A 16,473-nucleotide genomic window follows, 5' to 3' on the forward strand; every position below is an offset into this window, starting at 1 on the left:
CTACCGGCTACTTACCGGGTCAGTGTGTGTTTGGACCGGGTGTCACCTCCGTGTGTGTGTTAGTGTTAAAGTGGGAGACCGATTAAAACTTCTGGAAGAAACTTCCGAAAGTTTCAACCAAACTTCATGCAGTTTTCGGCTGATTTTACTGCGGGGTCTTCACACGCTTTTTTCACTCTACTTCACGATTTGTTATCGGTTTTTGTGTCTGTTCGGGGAAGGAACAGGAGCTCGAGACCGATAAAAAAGGGAAAGGAGAGAAAGGACGAAGAAGGGGGGCGATGAGGTACAAACTGTCTTAAGACTTTTAGTCTTTACTTCATCAAATCCCTATGGTATTCGCGCAATACTCCTATAGTACTTCTATAGGTTTCTTTCTGGGTCTTTGGCGATCTTAATGTCATCTCCTGTAGTATTTAAACTGAGACCTTTCCACGACCACCACACACAGTATTACATGCTCCTGCTTATGTTGTGTGTCTCTGGATCTGTTATATTTATTTTAGGCTTAACCTGATTGTAGCGTCTCATATACTGTATATTACCGTTATATCTGTAGCCCAGGTAGTCTATTTTAACTTCTCTTTCACGTTTCTTGACTCCTAAAATATTAGTTGATTTATCGGTTTTTACAATGTTTATAATATACCGTATCAATCGGCTTATAGTATGCGTTTGTTTATTTTGCTGTTATCGCCCTTAGTACTGCAATATTTCTGTTTGTGAGCATAATAAACCTTACTGTAATCCTATTTAGTAGCCTATACAATATTCTTACAGTGTTTAGATCTACTTAAACTATATAACGTTGGTTTGCCTTTACTTTACAATTGGGTCTACACCTACCTTTTATAGTATCTAATTTAAAAAAGTGCCTTATAGCCTTATAAAAGAAGACTTTATCAATCCCAAAGGAAATGAAAGTGCCAGATAGCTCCAAAAATACTGTACAAATATTAAGTGAAAATATTACAATAGTTATTTACAGAAGTAGGCAGGAAGTAATGGTGGAGGCTAAATTGACAGTAGTATTGACAGTTATAATGTAGTAAACACTTCTAGAGCACGATATTATAAATTATTACGAAAACGATTGTATTGCTCTTGATACTGCACATGGTACTAATAAATAGGCGGAAGTATTGCACATGCATTGATTATGCATTCTAGAAATTTCAACATGAATGCAAATATAAATGTGGCCAGAAAAGTATTATTGCACACAATGAACATAATATAGCCAGATATAGAAAGTATTATTGCACATGGTGAACATATTATGACGTATTATTGAAGGCGTTATTGCACATGTTATCAGAAGTTGCACATCGTGATAAAGAGTCCCTTAGCCCCAGTTTCCTCCTGCAGAATAGGGAGGAGTTATTCAGTGTTATGGCCACAGTCTTATGAGTATTAATTTTGTACTTAACCTAACAACCCCAGTACCTGACCATAGAAAAACCTTCAGTGCATCTCTAGCTAATATTCCTGTGTAGCTTTAGCAGTATGTCTATTTTATTGTACTAAATTGTATGTCATTTGTTGTGAATGGTCCGTCCCTTGATTTTAAGCTAGTCCAATACAATTAAACACATTTTAGTATAATACAGTATAATCTCCAATAGTATTTCTGTAGTAGTATGTTATTGTTTTCATAGAGCTACTTATACTCTCATGACTATTATAATTTTTTGAATATCTTCCTTAATATTCATTAGCTTCTAGCCTGTAGTTATATACTTAATTTGTGTGTATTTTGGTGTACTCATCCACTCTTACCTGATTTTAACAATTCAGTAGATAGTCTGTTAACTCTGTAGTACTTCTTTAATATGAAAATAATATAATATGAATGAGCACAAATGGGCTGTTTGGACCTTTTATGGTCTGTACTTTGTTTTATCGTCGTCTTTAATTGTGTTGAAGGTACACGGTTTGTTTGTTTGACCTGTACTTGAATATTCTTACAGTGTTTATTGTATATAACCTCATAGACTTTTATGTTTCTCTGGTGTTAACATAATGTTCTATTTACACTCTGATCTATAATTATACATCCCTATGACATTAAACTGCCTCCAGTTATCTTCCTGTATCAATGATATCATTGACAGTTTCTTTAGAGACTAAAGTTTGTTGACTGGTAGGGATTTTATTGCTCACATGGTTCTTTATCTTTGACACATCTCCTAGGAACACTCACGATATAAGATCGGACTATTGAGCCTCAGGAGGTGTTTTAGTACAACAGCTGCACCGCAAATATTTACACACATATCTAATATTTCTTTAGTATTTTATAACATTCATGAGACTGTGGTACTCCGCTGGCTGTTGGTACTCCTGTTAGCCTACTATTCATCCTTACTTATCTGTTTAACAATATAGTATTCTTAGCTATGGAGCACGGTCAACTTTTTGTACTCTCCTGTATATTTGCATTTCGTCTGCACTCCAAAGCCACTTTGAATAATCTCCCACATTTGTCCTACTTTATTGATCCCCAGGACGGTGCAAGAACAAAGCAGAGAAGATCTAAGTATTGACAGTGTTTATATAATACTTCTTTGGTATTCTGAATATTTCTCAGTCCGTCTGTTGGACTCTGTTTGTGTGTTTTGACTTTATAGTACTTTACTGTATTATTATCTCTTATAGTTGTCCTGTAATTAGCCCTAGTTAGCTGGAAGTCTGTAGTTATCTTATTGTAGGTTTGCTGCGTTATAACGTCTCCTATGGTTTCCTTGTTCTTAGCTTAGCAGCACTTTACTCACCCACTCGTACTTGACACATTGTGATTTTTGTACTTCTACAGTATTAGTTTGCTAAATTTTCTTTAATATGTAATTAGGAACAAATACACTGTATTAAAATTAGGCACGCATGACGCATCGGCTGGACTTCGGAATCGGCCGATATCGGCCGTGTTGACAGACATTGGCCCATCGGTAAATAAGGTGACATGCGCAGTATTTATGTTTTCAAAAAGACTTTTGTAAGCACTGAAAAATGTTTGTACTATGACCAGGTGGTTCATAAACAGGCTAAAGAGGCTTTTCAGGTGATTTTTTGAAAAAAATAATATTTTTATGTGAAAGAAGTTTAAATAAAAAGGTGTATTAGGAATTTGAAAGATTGAATTCATGCTTTCTGGGTCTTTGGCGATCTTAATGTCATCTCCTGTAGTATTTAAACTGAGACCTTTCCACGACCACCACACACAGTATTACATGCTCCTGCTTATGTTGTGTGTCTCTGGATCTGTTATATTTATTTTAGGCTTAACCTGATTGTAGCGTCTCATATACTGTATATTACCGTTATATCTGTAGCCCAGGTAGTCTATTTTAACTTCTCCTTCACGTTTCTTGACTCCTAAAATATTAGTTGATTTATCGGTTTTTACAATGTTTATAATATACCGTATCAATCGGCTTATAGTATGCGTTTGTTTATTTTGCTGTTATCGCCCTTAGTACTGCAATATTTCTGTTTGTGAGCATAATAAACCTTACTGTAATCCTATTTAGTAGCCTATACAATATTCTTACAGTGTTTAGATCTACTTAAACTATATAACGTTGGTTTGCCTTTACTTTACAATTGGGTCTACACCTACCTTTTATAGTATCTAATTTAAAAAAGTGCCTTATAGCCTTATAAAAGAAGACTTTATCAATCCCAAAGGAAATGAAAGTGCCAGATAGCTCCAAAAATACTGTACAAATATTAAGTGACAATATTACAATAGTTATTTACAGAAGTAGGCAGGAAGTAATGGTGGAGGTTAAATTGACAGTAGTATTGACAGTTATAATGTGGTAAACACTTCTAGAGCACGATATTATAAATTATTACGAAAACGATTGTATTGCTCTTGATACTGCACATGGTACTAATAAATAGGCGAAGTATTGCACATGCATTGATTATGCATTCTAGAAATTTCAACATGAATGCAAATATAAATGTGGCCAGAAAAGTATTATTGCACACAATGAACATAATATAGCCAGATATAGAAAGTATTATTGCACATGGTGAACATATTATGACGTATTATTGAAGGCGTTATTGCACATGTTATCAGAAGTTGCACATCGTGATAAAGAGTCCCTTAGCCCCAATTTCCTCCTGCAGAATAGGGAGGAGTTATTCAGTGTTATGGCCACAGTCTTATGAGTATTAATTTTGTACTTAACCTAACAACCCCAGTACCTGACCATAGAAAAACCTTCAGTGCATCTCTAGCTAATATTCCTGTGTAGCTTTAGCAGTATGTCTATTTTATTGTACTAAATTGTATGTCATTTGTTGTGAATGGTCCGTCCCTTGATTTTAAGCTAGTCCAATACAATTAAACACATTTTAGTATAATACAGTATAATCTCCAATAGTATTTCTGTAGTAGTATGTTATTGTTTTCATAGAGCTACTTATACTCTCATGACTATTATAATTTTTTGAATATCTTCCTTAATATTCATTAGCTTCTAGCCTGTAGTTATATACTTAATTTGTGTGTATTTTGGTGTACTCATCCACTCTTACCTGATTTTAACAATTCAGTAGATAGTCTGTTAACTCTGTAGTACTTCTTTAATATGAAAATAATATAATATGAATGAGCACAAATGGGCTGTTTGGACCTTTTATGGTCTGTACTTTGTTTTATCGTCGTCTTTAATTGTGTTGAAGGTACACGGTTTGTTTGTTTGACCTGTACTTGAATATTCTTACAGTGTTTATTGTATATAACCTCATAGACTTTTATGTTTCTCTGGTGTTAACATAATGTTCTATTTACACTCTGATCTATAATTATACATCCCTATGACATTAAACTGCCTCCAGTTATCTTCCTGTATCAATGATAACATTGACAGTTTCTTTAGAGACTAAAGTTTGTTGACTGGTAGGGATTTTATTGCTCACATGGTTCTTTATCTTTGACACATCTCCTAGGAACACTCACGATATAAGATCGGACTATTGAGCCTCAGGAGGTGTTTTAGTACAACAGCTGCACCGCAAATATTTACACACATATCTAATATTTCTTTAGTATTTTATAACATTCATGAGACTGTGGTACTCCGCTGGCTGTTGGTACTCCTGTTAGCCTACTATTCATCCTTACTTATCTGTTTAACAGCATAGTATTCTTAGCTATGGAGCACGGTCAACTTTTTGTACTCTCCTGTATATTTGCATTTCGTCTGCACTCCAAAGCCACTTTGAATAATCTCCCACATTTGTCCTACTTTATTGATCCCCAGGACGGTGCAAGAACAAAGCAGAGAAGATTTAAGTATTGACAGTGTTTCTATAATACTTCTTTGGTATTCTGAATATTTCTCAGTCCGTCTGTTGGACTCTGTTTGTGTGTTTTGACTTTATAGTACTTTACTGTATTATTATCTCTTATAGTTGTCCTGTAATTAGCCCTAGTTAGCTGGAAGTCTGTAGTTATCTTATTGTAGGTTTGCTGCGTTATAACGTCTCCTATGGTTTCCTTGTTCTTAGCTTAGCAGCACTTTACTCACCCACTCGTACTTGACACATTGTGATTTTTGTACTTCTACAGTATTAGTTTGCTAAATTTCCTTTAATATGTAATTAGGAACAAATACACTGTATTAAAATTAGGCACGCATGACGCATCGGCTGGACATCGGAATCGGCCGATATCGGCCGTGTTGACAGGCATTGGCCCATCGGTAAATAAGGTGGCATGCGCAGTATTTATGTTTTCAAAAAGACTTTTGTAAGCACTGAAAAATGTTTGTACTATGACCAGGTGGTTCATAAACAGGCTAAAGAGGCTTTTCAGGTGATTTTTTGAAAAAAATAATATTTTTATGTGAAAGAAGTTTAAATAAAAAGGTGTATTAGGAATTTGAAAGATTGAATTCATGCTTTCTCAAAGAGTGTGATGAAGGCCTGAATAAATAATTTTTTTTATATATAATTAAAGTTAATTTTGGCCCCTTATCCAGATGAGGGCATTTATAATTACAAAAATGACAGTTATTGGAAAAAAACATCGGTATCGGTAAGATCTTCTCATCGCTTAAAAAACAAATAGTTTGGTAAAAACTTTTTTTTTTGCGCTCTTTATAAATCTTATTGGAATCATAATATATGTTAAATACATTGCAAGTCGGTTTTTGTTTTTGTTGTAATTTAATTTTGTTGCAGTATTATTCCAGTTTGAGTTTAGTGTTTATGACCGACATGGTGCCCTTACTCCAAAGCTTTTTAATGTCTTGTAGTATTGGTGTAGAAATGTAAGGTGTGTTTTTTGGTTCTCTCTCTTTCTGTGTGTCTTTAATATTTTTATACTAAGTGTGTGTGTGTGTGTGTGTGTGTGTGTGTGTGTGTGTGTGTGTGTGTGTGTGTGTGTGTTAATGATAGTCCTGTAGTGTTTGATGTGTGTTTGTGAGAACTGCAACCAGATACTGAAAGACTTAACTTAATTATAGAAAGACAGGTTGTGTGGTCTGTGAGACAAACCTCTTCCTCTGTATTTGGGTGGATGTAATTATAGAGGCCTGATTCTAAATCAAAATAAATAGAAACAGATTGTATAGACCCGACTGTCTCTCTCTCTCTCTGTCTCTGTCTGTCTGTCTCCTCTGGAAAAGCAACAGAGGAGATGATCCTTCTCTTCCAGGACAGACAGACAGGAAGTAGGCGCTGTGCTTATATGGGCGTCGAAATAGAGCTGTCCAAACATAATATTGAATCACATAGTCTAAGTGGCTGCCTGTCTGTCTGTGAGTCAGAATTGTAACAGGAAGTGAGTTTCTGTCAGAGCTGTTTTTTCGCAGCTGTTGCTGAAGTCACTGTGCAAAACTACCGTGTGTGTGTGTGTGTGAGAGAGAGAGAGAGAGAGAGAGAGAGAGAGAGAGAGAGAGAGAGAGAGAGAGAGAGAGAGAGAGAGAGAGAGAGAGAGAGAGAGAGAGAGAGAGAGAGAGAGAGAGAGAGAGAGAGAGAGAGAGAGAGAGAGAGAGAGAGAGAGAGAGAGAGAGAGAGAGAGAGAGAGAGAGAGAGAGAGAGAGAGTTGTTCCTCTGCTCTCTTGAAACACTTTTTCCATCCTGTCTCTGCTCAGCGACACTTCACAGAAATAACAATGTCAAGTTTCTACTGTGTTCATGGAAACTAAGACATGAATGCACTTAACCTGAATTCTACCTGAATAAAAACCAGATTTTTTTGTGGATTAAACCACAAAATGAAGATATTAATTCATTAAAACCATCACAGATGGTATCTCTCACTCAATATTTCTTGTTGATAATGCAGTCCCTCCAGGAAGTCGCAATGTTGCGACTGTGTGAATTCAAACAATTTTGACAAATAACAACAACCACAACAACTGTTAGCCATACGCTTAGTCACTTCCTGATGCCTTGTGTTGAGTCTATTGAGCAATCAGAGGGTGTGTTCCTAACTTTCCACCAACCAGAGGCTCTCGCGAGTCGGTGCTTATCTCAAGCCCAGCCAGTACATGCCTTTATTGGAGCGTTAGTCCCAGTTGCTCACAGTGGATGTGAAATGTGTTGCACAAAAAATTGCCTTAAAATCATCGCAACGTACAATGCAACTTTTTTTTTTTTTAAAGCTGCAGTTATATTTGGAATTTTAGGCCACAACAATCATAGAAAATGCCTGAAAAATCCTGGAGGGACTGGCATCACAGTTGACTGTTATCATGTCTTATAGTTTTTACATTAGTGTGATGTAAGGCTCTTTATTTGAAATTAAAATATGGGGTAAAAAAAAACATTTTCAATCTATCAATTATTGCAGTCATAAATGCCGGATTTGCAGCTCTTTGCAAAGTAAATTGTGATGTTTTGAGGCTTTTTTTCTGTGTAACACATCACACATCCACTGTGACAATAGAGCCATCGATTGGCTGAGCGTGTTGTTCGTGTTCTGACATCACTTCCAGCCAATTTCCAGATCAAGATACAAAATAAAACGTGTAAAAATTGAGCGAAACTAAAGTAGATTGCCATGAAATGCTCATTTCTCACTGTGCGTTTGAATGACAATGTTATTCATTTGTCCCGCCCACTACGCTCCGCCAATGAAAGGCGCCTGGTGCTCCCATCACAACAGGGCCCAAAGTCACTAACTAGACTTCACCAGACTCTTCTCCATTTGGTCCGCAGAGTCCCTTTCACCTTTTAGAAAAAGCTAAAGACCCAGCTCTTTCATGAACACCTCTGCACTTAATGATATTACACTGACTGTCTGCACCAGTGTCCGATCGCACTTGAAGCTGTTTGTTGGCACTTCACTCCTGTTTTGATCGAGTTGTATCAACTTTAAGATGTACGTCGCTTTGGACAAAAGCGTTACTTTACAAATTTAAAGGGATTGGTTGAATTTGCTTGAATTCGTATGATTAAAACTTCACGACTACCTCCAGAGACCTCTATAAATCTGCAGGGGGCGTTTCCACCTAACGCTAACACCTGTTTGTCACTGAATGAGGACGCCTTTGAAAAGACAATAGGACTGCAGCTTACACTATTTTTCATGTTCAATTATTTTCTCTTCTTTTTCTAAATGAATCTCTTAATAATGAAGTCAAATGAAACGTGACCATCTGAAAAGAGCTGAAACTTACGACTTCCGTAGAGTAAAACGAATGCCTCAAATCTGAATGACTTTTAGTTTACAATGAAAAAACAAGGAAAAGATGGACAATCTCAAACACTTGATAAGATTAAAAGATACGTTTTTATTTCAATTGATCAACAGATACTTTCAATTCAACATAAAAACACCGTGGCTTTCCCTGAACATGTATTTCACTGCTGCCACGTCACTGCAGGTACCTTTATTTAACTGCTGCTTTTATTGCTTGACGGGAGCTTCAGTAAACAAAGATCTGAAATAATATTTGTTCAAGTCAGTCGCTTCACATCCTCACAAAGCGCCCAGGGTGGGGTTTATACATCAATTAATATCCTTATAATGTAATAAGCTTAACAACAAGCAGCTGCCTGTTGGTTATGGCTGGAAGCGGTGAGTAAGTCCTCTTATGTATAGAAGAAGTGGCACAGTCTCAGTCGTCAGGAAAGGCTGCCAGGTGAGCTGCTGCTAACATCAGCTCAGCTCGTTCCCAGGAGCTTTGCTTGTTAACGTTGGGAGTCCTTCAGTGTTCATCATTTAAAAGGTATTTACTTTTAGCTGAATCATGACGCACCATTTATATATTCATGTGATATCAATGATGATAGCAAAAGAATACCGGCAGATGTAAACTGTACATGGATTTTCAAAGTCAAAGAGGTATTTTGACATTGAAAGACATCATTTAGTAATATCATGAACCACACGATGGAAAAATGTTTGAGAGCGATGATAACGAGGCGGACAAGACATGTTTGATTTCTTTCTGTGCTTAATTTCATTTAATTAATTTAATAGTCTCTCAGTACTCAGTTCAGTCTTTCAGCTGTTTGTTGTTTTGCTGTTGAGCTCAAAAAGCCACTAGCCACTTCCTGTTCATCGTTTCCCTACACTGTGCTGTGTTTACAGTCTGTGACTCTGAAGAAGTTCTTGTGTATCTTCCCTCTTTAATAACTTTTACAGTAATTCATCGTGTACATTTTAAATTTAGGCAAGGCAAGTTCAATTATAAAGCAACATTCATACATCGAGCTATTCAGGTGCTTTACACAGTTAAAAACAGAGCATTATAACAGGCCTAAAATACAGAATACAAAACATAGTCAAATATAAAACGGGTCCAGTCTGAACAATGCAACAGTAAATGCTTCTACTGAATTATAACTCGTCAGTAGGGCCGAACGATTTTGAAAAAATATCTAATTGCAATTATTTGGACTTGTATTGCAATTTCGATACGATTTGCGATATTAAAAGGGAAGGATAATTTGATTCTACGTTTACACGGGCTGGAGTGACATGAGATATAAATAAAAATACGATTATTATGAGACACAGCGGAGTAATGTTAAATCAGACAGGAAAGAGAGGCGAGTGATCTCCTGTATCCACGTGATCCACGTGATACAGAGAGAGTGGGCGGTGCTTAATGTGGACCAGGACACGTGTGTACACACTGCCAGGCGTATGTGGATAAATGCGACCACCTCCGTATGTGGTCTGAGTGATCGGACCTGAATGCACCTTCAATCCGTCCTGGGACTGTTCACACCTGTAGTTAAGGCTGTGCACTTGTGATCCGATCACGAAAACCACATGTTAATACCTGGTGTGCTAAGGGCCTTAGAGATGTATGTGGGTGCTGAGCCACAGAGAGCCTTATACACAAGCAGAGAGATTTTGAAATCAATTCTCTGGTTTAACTAAGTTTAGTTTGCGCTTGGATTGAAAAGATGTTTCCCTGTACGAAAGTTTAATGATAATACAGTTGAAATAATCCCCTGAATTGAAGACTTGTGACTTTTAGAGCTTAATTCAGACACAGGACTAACATGGACATTTTTAATAGAATATTTGTGTAGAGAGGAGCATGTTAGAAAGGGACTACAAATGCAGGTGACTGATGGACATGAATCTCTGTTGGGTGAAACATTAGGACATCATTTAAAACAACTGTGTGAGTAAACATGTAGTTGTTATATGATATAACAATATGTGTTCAAAAGGTACAGGCATAAAAATATAGAAGGGGAGAAGTTACTACAACTCCCAGAGGGCAGTTCGGCAACAAACATCCAATCACAGAGCTTCAAATTCTGTAGACAAAGCTAAAAAATGTTTCAATATCTGAGTTACAAAGAGCTTCCCAAAGGCAGCAAAATAAAACGGGCAGTTATTAAATCATAGCTAACTTTAATCTGTGTTTAATTCAACACATGCAACTTTATCGAACTAGAGCTGCACTTTAAATCAGTTTTATCTTTATAATCATGCACGATAAATACACAGCAGAATTAAGGTACAGGGGTCAATCATTGGCTCTGACTGACACCTCTGAATTACTTCTTTGTAAATAGCAGCTGAGGGTTATGGGTAATGTAGTACTTAGAGCCGTCCATGAAATTGACAGAAAATTAACCTGATTTCTCTGGAGAAAAAAAGATAAAATAATTCAAGTTAAGGTCAGAACACTAAATTTAATGAAATTGTCCAAGAGACTTCTGGTTTCTAAAATATAACTTTTAAACGAGACTTTACAGTAGGAACAAATGTAAAACAGCTGGTTAACCATTTAGTGACAGAGAGCGACAGTTTACAGGACAGCGCAGGGTTAATGGCTATCAGCTGAGGCACAGTGTTTGTTGTGTTATCTGTGTGTTTATTTTAGGGTTTGGAGGGTGGGTTGGGGGCGACAGGGTTAAAAGGTCACATGGTTTCCTGCTCAGAGAAAAAAACTATGCGATCGCTCTCCTTCCTCTCTCTCTCTCCTTCTGTGACCTCTGACCTCTGTGTTGACACCAGAATGGAAACCAGCTGCTCTGCCGATGGAGCTTGAAAATACCGACACCACAGAAGAAGAATGGCATCAGTTCTCACGCAGACTTCAACTTATTTTACTGTTATGAATACAAATTGACCAGGATAGAAGGAATTATGAGACCAAGTATTTTGGGACTCAACAAAAGGTCATTGTTGTAGCAAGTGGAGCTATTTGTAGTATTTCCTTCATGTCTTTGGACTTTGGGAGGAAGCCGGAGTATCAAGATCAAGATCAAGATAAACTTTATTGTCCCACAGGTGGGCAATTTGTCTTGGGCTAATCGCCCATGCTGCAGCCACAAACAAATAAAACAACAACAGCATACCCATGATATAATAAAACAGGCATCACAATGACCCTGATGTAAATAAGAAATATCACTGCCACATAGCAACTCTGAAGATAAGTACATAATATGCAACATAAAGTGCAACGGTGAATAGTGCAAACACGCAAATCGCCATCCTTCTGGCCTTTTATCTGCCACTATTTAAAAGCTTATTCGACGCAGGGATAAAAGAATTTTTGAATCTGTTTAATCTGCAGCAGAGTACCCGCAGGGAACCCACGCATGCGCGGGGAGAACAAGCAAACTCAACACAGAAAGTCCCACTACGTCCAAACCGGGACTCGGACCAGGAACCTTCTCGCTGTGGTGCGACAGCACTAACCGCGCAGCCCAAAGACATGATATCTTCTGCAAAATTAAATTCTCTCTTTTACCATATTTATTTTATTTTATTTTATTTTTTTATCAATTTTTTATTGAAAAAAGTTTGCATAAGAAAAACATTATACAACTTATATTTTGTACTTTATTATTTTACCATATTTTATTGCAAAAGTGGTTTATTTTTTATTTTTTTATTATTATTATTTTTTAGATTTAGATTTAGATTTTTTGGGGGGCTTTTTGCCTTTATTCGATAGGACAACTAAAGAGAAACAGGGAATGTGGGGAGTAGAGAGTGGGGGCTGACATGCACCAAATGGATCGGCAGACCCGGATCTGGATCACGACACACTAAATGAATAAAACCCTGAGACTGATGTGTAAAACAAACAGTGAACATGTGAAAAAAACAGAACAATCAAACAGTACAGCGAAAATGAGAGAAAAAAACCTGACCTTCTCTGATCCTTCTCAGTAAGTTCCGTAGTATTTTTTTAAGACTCTGTCTGTAAATGTTTGCAGCCTGTCATGCTGATATTCTGTGCTGCTAAAATAACAAAACTGCAGTCATTGGACGCTCGCCAACTCACGGGCTTTATGACTCATGATTCTAATCTTATTAAGGGGCTGCAACTAACAATTATTTCTATTGTTGATAAATTTGTCTGTTATCTCTCGATTAATCTAAATCTAAATGTTGAAAACGTTGGCTGGTGTTGCCCCCAAACCAACAATGTCTTTTTGTTTTTTTGTTAATGTTATTTCACTTTTTTTCATAACAGTTAAGGATTAATTTTATAGTTGATTGCTGTAGAGCATTTCTATAAAAGTCATCTCTATCTGAATGACTAAAAGCTTAATAAAAACAATTTTTGTGTGTTTTATTTTACTTATCTGTTTACCAGTAACATTTTGGACTCATACCATTGACTCATTTTTGACAGATATTGATCCAAGTGTCCCATTTCTTGAGTGAACTTTTAAACTCAGATTGAAAATCCACTGAAGAGTTTGTGTGAGTGAAAACGCTTTGTACCAGGACAAGTTTGCACAGTCAACATCGCACACAGTCATCCTCTGTGGTAACATGCTAATACACATGCTAATCCAGCAGTTTAGCTTCCTGTCAAAGGCATTTCCCAGACTTTTTCCTGAGAGCGTTGGCCTTATTTCGCTTGGGGAGAATGCAAAAAACTTGGACCAATATGCGCGAGCGTGTTGATATGTTAACGAGTATTTGTTCTGACTCGTCTTCTCTGGTCTTCCCAAAATCCCTGACTGTGGTTGTAGAAGTGTGGTAGTGATTCTAGGGATCTGACCTGTGGTTACTGTGGGCTTTTTTCAGACAGGAAATACACAACATTTTTGTCTTCATGTCTCTGGTACAGTAAAGTATTTTTGTCAGTAAATGTTGGTTTTGTCTGTCAGCTGGACATTTAAAGTGCTGTCTTCAGTGGCCCAAATAGTAACCACAGAGAATTGTTTATGTTTAAGAATTCAGAGGGAGAGAGAGAGAATCTTAATTTGAATGCTAACTGTGAGGTGTCTGAAAAGGGCAAATGTTCTACAAAGGCGTAAAACCTCTCCATTAGGAGAAATGTGCTGCAAATTCAGAAATTATACCAATTAAAAACCACTGATACAAACCTTTAAACAAATAAAACAATAGCAATGTCCTGCAAGTGAAAAACCGTACCATACCTACAGGCCATCACATGGTATGTTAAGAACTTTTTATCAGGTATCCACAGCAGAAAGCAAAACTTACTTCTTGTTTTTGGTAAAGGAACAAATTACATGTGTTTTATCTCTACATTTCTACTGAAGTCATCCCTCAGGTCTGCAAATCTGCAAAAAATGTAGTCCCCCTGCATAGGGGGCTGATAAGAACAAACTCATCTGTCACTTTCTGAACTGTGTTATTGCTTAAGTCCTGGAGTCAATAATCAAATAAATAGTAAACTTAGTGATTAGCTCAAAACATTCCTCTAAATAAATCCTGTGTAAAGTCCACAACAGTCTGGTTTTAGAGATAAACAAAGCACTGTAACTGCTATGATTTTTGTTGTAAATATTATTGTATCCGCTGTTGAGAAAGGGATATATTGTGCAAAATTGATTGGCACTGTTGCTCATGCTCTGCTTCTACAGAGGCTGTGTGATGTTTGTTATGATCATAAGTCTTGTAAATAATTTAAGGAATACCTTTCGCAGTGTGTTTTGAGTGAAGGGCCTTGTGTATTTCTACGGAGCTCTACAAGGTTCCATACCGGGTCCTGTGTCATTCAGAATTTAACAATGCAACATCCTTTTTAACAAGCTGTAATGTGCATCTCTATGCAGATGATGCAGTTATCTATTGCATTGCTGATACTGCACATTTAGCCTCTGAAGCTACAAGAAGTCCTCTTTAATTTGTAGACTAGAGACGGTTAAATTGCGGGCAATGGTTGTCAAATTACCACTCTCAAAGGTCACAGTATTGAAAGGGTATCTTGGTATCAAAAAGGTGAGGGAAAAAAATTTCCTGCTCAGTTGGAAGCCGATAATCAAAGCCATCTTCTTGACTGTTATGGAGACGTTATCTGTAGACATGCCTCCACTCTTAAACCAGCAGATTTTGTTTATCATTCCACCCTACAGTTGAAATATTCTGCTCCTCATTGCATCATGTATGAAAAGAGTTTGTCATTTAACTGAACCAACTGGTCCTTATCTGACTCGTTCAAGTGATTTGCATGAGTCCTGCATGAACACTCAAATATGAAGTTCAACATGATTATAGAAAATGCTTTGTCACCAAGTTGAAAAAAAAGCTGTTTTTCTGAGTTCATTCAGAGTGGACTTAGAGGTTTGTGGTTCTAACACTGCAGCATCATGGTCTTATCGACTAAAGTGCATTACTGTACTTCAAAACAGGATATGAAAAAAAAACCCAGAAACGTTGCTCAACCTTAACAGCAGTTAAGTGCAACACACACACTTTGGAGTTATATTAATTCAAACAAAATACATGTTTAACAAAAAACACTGACAGGACTTTTTTAATTTTACTTTTGATACTTGCAGTAAGGTTTGCTGATGACGCTTGCATGCATTTACTCAAGTAGGGCTTTAAATACAGGGCTTGTGCTTGTAGTAGATGTAGTCGCAATGCAGGGCGGTACTTTTAATACAATAAAGAATGTAAACACTTTCTCCACCTCTGCAGAAATGTCCGACCTTTTCAGATTTATAACTTCAATGTTAAAGAAACTTGATAAACGATTTATAAAACAGGTTTGAACAGAGCTAATGCTGCTATTAGAAGTGAAAATAATACTGCTAGCACTGTCTAGCTTTGTGTGTTTGTGTCTGTGTTTATGTTGACATAATTCCAACAGGTGTTGAGTACAAACTCCAACTTTTCTGGAACGCGTTGCTGGCATCAAATTCAGAATGTGTGTGTATTTCCAAAACAGTTTATCAGTTTGAACATTAAGTCTCTTGTCTTTGTGCTGCATTGAACCGAATATAGGTTTAAACGGATTTTCAAATCACTGTATTCTGTTTTTATTCACATTTTACACAACGTACCAACTTTTTTGGAATTGGGGTTTGTAATAATAATCAGTTGCACAACAGAGTAATGGGAAACAAACACACATTCACGTCAGCTGATTTGGATTGTTTACACACACACACACACAGTCATGGTGAGAAAGAGAGAGAGAGAGAGAGAGAGAGAGAGAAAGACGTGGAAGCAGACAGGAAGAGAGAGAGCTGAAACACGAGAAGTTGAACTGTATCCAGATCTGATTGGTATTCAGAGAGCGTGTCAGTCTGCAGGGAGACATTCCTACATCAGGAGAGGGGAGGTGTGCAGTGGGAGGGAGAGGAGGGGGAGGAAGTGGGTGACACAATACGTTTTTATGTTTCTTCCGAGGTGTTTCACCATCATCGACAGCAAGGAACACGCGTTGTAAAAACCAGATGTTCTTTTTAACTTCAGTGCTGTTGGTGGACATTTCCTGGTTCTGATGGAAGTGAAACAGAGAAAAGAAAAACATGACGTGCGCACATTTGTTATGGCTGATCAGTTCCTTACACATAGATTGTTATGAAGAAGTTAATAGTTTAACTCATCTATATCATTCTGATCTATTTTTACATTTAGTTTATAAGGACTTTTATAATGTGTGCTTGTGTTTTGTTTTTTTGTGTTTCAGGGTGTATATTTGTTTGTTTTTATGCAGTCTATAGAAAGAACTTTTAGTGTAACTAGCTTGAGAAGTGCGACTGATAAATTATTATTGTTATGGATAAATAGTTTGTTCTAAAAAGTGT

General features: G+C 36.9%; 1 protein-coding gene across 3 annotated transcripts in view; it reads left to right on the forward strand.

Annotated features, from left to right (window-relative positions):
* st3gal8 (ST3 beta-galactoside alpha-2,3-sialyltransferase 8) overlaps positions 1 to 16,473 on the forward strand; it is a 28,397-nt gene that overhangs the window by 111 nt on the left and 11,813 nt on the right. The window contains exon 1 of one of the 3 annotated variants that reach the window (XM_069678111.1): positions 182 to 286. The exons of the other annotated variants lie outside the window; for them this stretch is intronic. The gene's annotated coding sequence lies outside the window, so the exon portion shown is untranslated. Of the gene's footprint in view, positions 1 to 181; positions 287 to 16,473 lie in introns of those variants that run through there. 3 annotated transcript variants of the gene reach the window in all.

Source organism: Semicossyphus pulcher, unplaced genomic scaffold, assembly GCF_022749685.1.
Source record: "Semicossyphus pulcher isolate SPU_LCO1_2020_fin unplaced genomic scaffold, fSemPul1.0.p SCAF_3, whole genome shotgun sequence".
NCBI lineage: Eukaryota > Metazoa > Chordata > Actinopteri > Labriformes > Labridae > Semicossyphus > Semicossyphus pulcher.